The following is a 7,676-nucleotide window of genomic DNA, read 5'->3' on the forward strand; positions in this document are numbered from 1 at the left end:
TATTCAATTTAGACAGCATTTTAACACTAATCTACTTAAGACTTGTATATATGCAAATGAAAGCAGTAGCAGGTCAAATTAAATGTCCTATGCAATTTATCATAATGTTTAACTCATAAGGAGTGCAATGAAATTAGTCTAGGTTACAATGCAAAAACAGATATGTCTGTTTAAATAACAGGGTATAATCTTTGCACTTTTCTTTCTCTTAAAATACACTAAAATGCAGAATGATTGAGCATCATTGTCATTTTCTATTGACTTGGCACAGGCAGTCCTTTTCTATTGACTTGGCACAGGCAGTCCCTCACCCTAAATTGGAAACAAATGTATTTTTTACTCAGCAATTTTGTATCTGCACAGAAAAATCATTTCAAGTTTTGCTATCCTATGTTAGGAAACTTCAGAGCTAACTTACCCAACAGCATCAAACTTAACCTGCAAGAGCCATCTGCAAGAACTCTTATCCACAACTGACTCTACAAAGTTAATTCTAATTATTCAACATCAACCTTCTTTATCGGGGGCATCAAAATCTCCAGATTTGGTACTGAGTAGAAGCTGTGAGCAAAGGGCAGGAACAGGATTTTTACCAAATCCAGATTACCTAAAGTAGCTCTGTTCTGTCCCACTGTAAACAAAAATCAGCAATTAAAACCACAACCCTTTATGCCCAAAACATAGTTCTTTGACAAGTAACTCTTTCCCTACAGATTTTGCATGTCCATTTACACCGAAGGTACCAGCATCTGTCTGGGTTAAAGGGGAAGAAACTGAGAGTTGCAATAGCACTTTCATCATTAGACAACAGAGAAAGAGTTTTCTCCCTAAAAAAAAATCCACATTACCATACTAAAGCAAATACACCTAAAACACAACAGGAGATTCAATCATCTCCTGTTCCCTAACCACCATTCTTTATCTCCCTGAGATACCTGATAATGTTTAAATATGCATTTTTTTAGCATCATCACAGGGGCACCTGATATTTTTGAATCATTAGTAGCAGCTGTTTATTTTGACATAACCCCCAACAAAGGTGTAAGATTATTCACAGCTTTGCACCAGCCTGCATATAAATTCATATGGTATCAGTGATGCCCATGCAAAAGCACCTGCTTTCATGGAAGGTCAGGATACAGAAATACTATATTTTGGAACAAAATATTTTGAAAGCGTTTATAAAGATCATAACTTGGTTTTAAACATATTTCAACTGAGACAGCAATTAAGGAAAGTTTAAGCTAATAAGAATAAAGACAGAAAATGAGATATTGCAGACTCCTGAGAGTTATTAGGTGAGTATAGTAGCACATCATCAATATTCTGTTTATACACAGATCTGTGTAGCTGCAACAGATCTAACAGAAATACTAATGATCACACACAGGTGACAAATGTTTAGATGCCTATCCAACATAGTAAAGCTGGTTTAATGCAATTAATATGGAAGTGCTCATGGAAAGCAAGCCTGCTAATCCTTGCACCAATTTCAGACATTTCCTTTTACATTAAAATACTCTGTATTCCCCCAACACTCTTCCCTGGCACTACTTTGTAGTTTAGTGGAGTAATAGCCTACCTGTGCTCAAGATCTCATTCAAGATTACCCAAGTATTTACAGAATTCATTCTGTGTTGGGCTGAAAGCAGCATGGGACCTAAATCAGGAAAAGCAGGCCAGTCAGCACAGAACACTAAAAAGCTTCCACCAGCAGAGCTAACATTACACCTGTTTCAGCTAATTAAAACATATAGTAACTATACACGATTACAGGAAGCGTTTTCAGCAAACTGCCCAATCAGCTGGGCATCACTTCTGACAGAGTACTAAAAATACTAATAGAATTCAAATGCTATTGGATGTCACTATGAAAAGGGAAACTTTCAACTCTGCGGAGAGAAGCCCTTGGAGGCATGGACTCAGAAATAAAGAGATTTGGTAGATGTTACAGGGACTGGGAGAACACAGACACACATTCTATTTCCAGATCACCTCTTGACCTACTGTCTTACATAGATATAAACCACCTCCCATCATCCTTAGCTTTCTCCCCAGTGCTGCTAAACCTACAAACCCCACGGTTCACTTTAATTAAGTACTTCAATTTTACTGTAAAAGAACTTCCATGAAGTAGTCTGAATAACACTATAAATCAAAGGTATTTCCTCAGTCACTATGCAAAATCAACACGAAACAGAGAGCTTTTGAGCCATGTAGTCACTGCATTTCATCTCATCATATACCGGTCTGTTCAATCTCAAATTCATCCATTCTTCATGAAGAGACTTCAGAAACAGCTCACTCTAGATAAATGCAGGCACATTTGAATTCTTGAAAAAAAACTCCACATACTTCAACAATGTTCAAGCTTTTATCAGCTTTAACATTTGTGCTTTTGAAATCATTAACTTGCTGTATAACATAGAAAATTACTTTTTAAGGGACTCAAGAAGGAAGATGAGCTACTCTAAAAGATAAGCAAACTGCAAGCAGAGGCAAGATTTTGCCAAAAATACCCCACTACCATATAAAAAGAAGAACATGTGTTAAGAGCAAAATGTAAAGCCTTTGAAACAAATGAGATATTACAACAACTTTATATTTTGAGGGAATGTAACTGCTCTATGGGTGATTTGTTTGTTTTAAAGGGAAGGGATGCATTTTACAACTGTGAGATGTAAACGCAACTTTCCCATAGCCTGCACCTGTACAGAGCTTGGAAACACCACACAGTTTTAATTAAACTAAGCAAGTCTGCTACAGGGATTTTGGAGAACCTTCCTCCAACTAAAAATAGTCTACAAAGAAAATTAGGCATTAGACTACTTCCTGCTACAACATCCATTTGTCCACAGTTATTCAACCTGACCGGATAACATACATTAAAAATGTACGTCAAGATTAAATCTGCTACAGATTAGTGGCTGAACTCTCTGACTATATAAAGCCACAAGTGCCATGGAGTGGGGTGTGCAGCCTGGCATTCCAGCTGCCTAGAAATCCTCAGGAGGCTTCAAAGAGATCAGCAGTGCTGGCCTGTCTAAAGGCCTGTCTAAATGCTGCATGTCCCTACAGAGAGCGGTGGAAACTCAACACTTGAGAAGAACAGGGGGCTACAAATTCACCGTGCAGAATGTTCTGCAGCAACATGCTCAGCACATGCTCAGCTCCTTGTGGAGATGTCACTCCTCAGTGCCTTACTGCCTTCTCTCCTGCAGCAACTAATTGCACACATACAAGCTGAACCGGAGAACAGTAATAATACAGAGCCCTGTGCTCCAATTTCATCGCCTCCAGCAGAATTTACATGGAATAAAGCATCAGCATTCACAGACTGTCTTCCCTTCCAAGATTCATCACCCCTGAAGCATCTAAATTCACCATGTATCCCAGCTAGACCATAACTTCTACTAATTACCTTAACCCTCCTTCTGGGCACATGTGTGAGGCACTAACTTTCCTTCTGAGACGTTGATCTGTGCAACCTAACCCAGGAAACAAAAAAAAACTTAAGGACTAATTAAAGTTAACTCATGACTAACAGCACGATTCTCCTCCAGTACATTGTTAGGCACTGCACAAACTACTTTGTAATGGGTTTCTTATTTTTACAGGGCAAAGGAGAAAACTCTATTACACTCCAGAAGTTAAAATACTTGTATCAGAAGTAAAGCTTTTAGGGTAAATTTCTCCCCGCTTTCCAAGATTTAATTTTATGGTGTGACATGTGACAAACTAAGGGTAGTCTAGATCCCTGAGCCCTGAAGCAGCACCACTACACAGCAAACTTATAACTGGGCAGACAAGTGCTCAACTGTTTTGACATCGAGCCAGGAAAGAAGAGTTATTTTACAGATCAAAGTTCTTTAAGATCCTGTTAAAAGCAATAAAATTTACTTCACTAACTGGCCTAGAAAACACCTAGCAGAAACTGTTTGAATGCTATCCCATGAGTATGGCTGGAATGTTTACAACATACAGGGAAAGTCTACAGGAGATAAGGACACCACAGAGAAACAGCTTAAACAGACCAGCACAGAACACCCGACAGGAACACAGAGTTTTCACCAACTTCTATTTTTATTTCATGTAAATCTAAGAACAGGGCACAGACCAGAAGAACATGTACACTTTAAGTCACAACCAAATCCATCTTTCCAACTGCAATACACAGGCAATGCCAATAATTTTCCTAATATACAAAGTAAGTTTTCCTTGCTGTAAATCAAGATGATAATTTCTCTCTAGGGAAACTAAATGCCTTATTGCTACCTTATTCACAAGAGCTTTCCACAGGCCAGAAGATTCAGGAATATATTCCGTCCAAATTGGAATGGAGAGCTGTTCAGCATTATTGCTGTGTGCTGTCATTTAGAACACCTAAAATCCACATACCTGTAAAGCTTCTGTTTTCTCCAACACTCCCCATTTGGCTTAAAGCACATGCAAGTTTTGTTTTCTTCAGATGAAGAAACATCATAATGTCTTCCTCAAACATCCCATTTCCTAGGCTTATTAAAATAGTTATTCCTGTTTCCAAACTATCCAAAGCACTTTAAAAGAATTGTTCAAAACCAGACATAGTACTGCAGCTAAGACCCCTGTTAGCACCCTTAGGAGAAGAGAGTTGTCTGTGTACTCCCTACTATTCAAACATAATTTATAATGTCTGAGACAAAGTCTTACTAAGAAGCAACACAAGATTGATCCACAAGATGTGGGGAAAACAACCTAATTAAATATTTAAATCTAATAATTCAAACATTTCTGTGACTTCCAAAAGAATTCTCATCAGTTTATTCTGGTAACCTTGAGTCACTTTATAAAGGGTCTTCACTTCACAGACCCTTATAAGAATGACAGGAATACCCAACATTTAATTTTACCCTTATTTCTGTAACATTTAGTTGTATAATTTTTCCCCCTCCTAGGCTATTTAAACTCATAATATCCTTCATAGGTATGCATATGATGTCTCTTTCACTGATATTAAGAACAAGGACTCAAAAGCCACATCAAAACAGATCAGTCTATACATCCCATCTATGGTAGCTCCACAGAAGCAAGTACCTGGCCTTGCCAAAATAACTCAGACTCCCCAAGAAAGATCTGTATGGACACAAGAGCACTAGCAGGGAGAGCATTCAGTAAGTAATTGGGCTTCTTCTATTTATAGTGTCATTACAGAGTATGAAGGATCACTGGAGACTGATTTGAAGCACTCCAACCAAGGTACTGAAGTCACTCTTCAGTATAAGAAGCTCTCAAGGCAAGAAATTTCAAGTTAAGGATCTCACACATTAAGACAGTAGTCATTAATGACCAGTTAATAGAAATGCAGGACTCTGCCTAAATTATCATATCTCTGTAATGCAGTTTGTCCCAGGGCCGAACACCAACAGCTCTACCACAATAGGATCAAAATGTAAAATAGTCTAGGACTTGACAAAAGACACTCAAAAACCTTACATTACAAATATAAAACACAGTTTTATAAAAACAAAAAAGTTACTTGCAAGGTGAAGTATCCTCTTACTTTGCTAGAACCAGCTTGAGTCAGATAACACCTCAAATCTCATGACACCATCTGGTGGCAGAGTTCACAGAAGAGGATTATCAGATGTCAAAAAGAGCTTTAACAATTTAAATTTCATTCTGAACAAATTTAAATTTTATTCTGGGTATCTTACGATTTTTTTTTACAAGATAAGGTGGAAAGAGAATTGATAGAAAAATACTTACATTTTACCTATATATTACAAGCTGTAGTATCTCTGTACACAATTTAGGTACACATTTAGAGGACAGTGACTGCTGTCACTCTGTACTAGATTCACAGCCCTGCAGGAATTAAGATGTCTTTAGCTTACATCTCTTCAAATATGTGGAATTTTTGAACATAGGGAATAGAAGCTACCTGAAGTTCTGTCACAGTGACCAAACTGACTTAAGGTAACATACAAACATGATCTGGGTAAAACCAATGTCTTGCTCCAAATTGAAAATGCCAGAGTATAGCACCTATTTAACTAACTTTATATACAAAAATCAGTCATTAGTGGAACACACAAAGTAGTACAAGTGCAGCTGCTTTGTACTGCCATTCAGCTTAAGTCAGGCAAAGACTTAAAAAAAAATCAAAACATAATTCAGTTGCTTTTAACAGGAGGGACTTCAAGATAGAAATCTATTTCCCAAGGTAAAAAGACACTTTTTGCAGTGGCCCTTAGAACCTGCAGTAGTAATCCCAAATACTGCAATGCTAATGGGAATAAGCTTCCAAACTTCGGCAAAGCTATTAATCAAATTTTTGGAAGGCTTAAGTGTTTGGGATATTTTTTTAGGCTAGTTCAGCAAAATAGTGAATTAGTTTAAAGCAGTAATTGAGGCTTAACTGAAAGAAGTAGCAAATAACAGAAGAACAGCAATAAGCAGCAGATATAAAGGACATGCAAGCCCAGAAACTCATGTTGAAAACAAAGTCCACAAACTCTCAATCCTCGTCTCTCTCAGGTCCCACCACCTCAGAATCTACCTGTTCTTTAAAGGTGCAGTTCATCAGGTGTAGGAGGGAAGGTGAAAATGAAAGTTTTTACTTGCTTGAGAAGATTGTTACCAAACCTCCACCAACAAAGTATACTGAACTATGAACTTATCATCAATGCCACTTGTACCCAATGTTTTCATAAACTTTTACGAATTGACGTTCATATGCACCCCTGAACATTCCTTAATATAAGTTTGGATTTGAACTACTCTGTGTGCAATTATGAATGATTACTTTCAAACACCTCATATTTTATCATGCCATTATGACTTGTTTCACGCTGTCAGTCCCACTCCTTTTAAGCTTCCAGATATTTATCACTTAACTCATACATGCCTTCACCACACGTTTTTAGATATTTACTTATGAGGAAGACAACTAAGTAACTCTCTGTACTCAGACACGCTTCACCCCCGGAAACACTTCGGGCAAGTATGAAGAGGCAGCAGGGCACCAGCTACGCCCCTAGGACAGAGAGTCCTCCGCTCTAACGAGGCTGTTACAGGGCAGGGCATCAAAGTCCAGGGACCACTACAGCAATAGGGGATGCTCACAAGGCAAGGCAAAGCGCATGTCCGCCCCAAGGCGAGATGTCCGCTGCCTCAGTCCCTCCAGGCCGGGCTCGCCCTGCTGCCCTCCATAGGCCGCCCACTCCGCCAGAGCCGGAGCAACCCCCACCGCCCCCGGCCGCCACCCCGCTCCCCGAGCCCTCTGCTCCGTACAGCCCCGGTACTCACGGATCGCACCCCTCTCCAGGGCAGCGGCCCGGCAGCCCATCCCCTTGCGGGACCGAGGAGGCCCGGCCACCACCGCCCCGGGACCGCCGCCCGCACGGCGCCCGCACCGGGCCCACCCCGCAAGACCGCGCGCGGTTTGGCGGGGCCTCAGCACAGCCCACCAATGGGCGGCGGAAAGGCGGCCGTGCTGCACGCTGGGAGGCGCGTCTGCGTGCCCGCGGGGCGTGCCGGGAAATGCAGTCCTGGCGGCGGCGGGACCGCGGCGGACAGCCGACAGGCGACCGAACTTCATCGTGAGGGCACCGGCACCGGCCAACTGGGGGCATTTACCAACGGGCAATGACAATAAATGTTATTGTTGTTGTTGTGTGTAAATGCAGCGCTTTAAA

At 40.4% G+C, this 7,676-nt stretch overlaps 1 protein-coding gene across 5 annotated transcripts in view; it reads right to left on the minus strand.

Moving 5' to 3' along the window:
* Positions 1–7,442, minus strand: part of ZNF106 (zinc finger protein 106) — a 40,388-nt gene extending 32,946 nt beyond the window's left edge. For 3 of the 5 annotated variants that reach the window (XM_066188120.1, XM_066188118.1, XM_066188115.1), the window contains exon 1: positions 7,288–7,442. The gene's annotated coding sequence lies outside the window, so the exon portion shown is untranslated. Of the gene's footprint in view, positions 1–418; positions 632–1,582; positions 1,661–7,287 lie in introns of those variants that run through there. The other 2 variants (XM_066188117.1, XM_066188116.1) reach the window with 2 other exon arrangements.
* Positions 7,443–7,676: the final 234 nt, after the last annotated feature.

Source organism: Chamaea fasciata, unplaced genomic scaffold, assembly GCF_029207755.1.
Source record: "Chamaea fasciata isolate MVZ Bird 193981 ecotype frontalis unplaced genomic scaffold, bChaFas1.0.hap1 SCAF_7, whole genome shotgun sequence".
Lineage (NCBI taxonomy): Eukaryota > Metazoa > Chordata > Aves > Passeriformes > Sylviidae > Chamaea > Chamaea fasciata.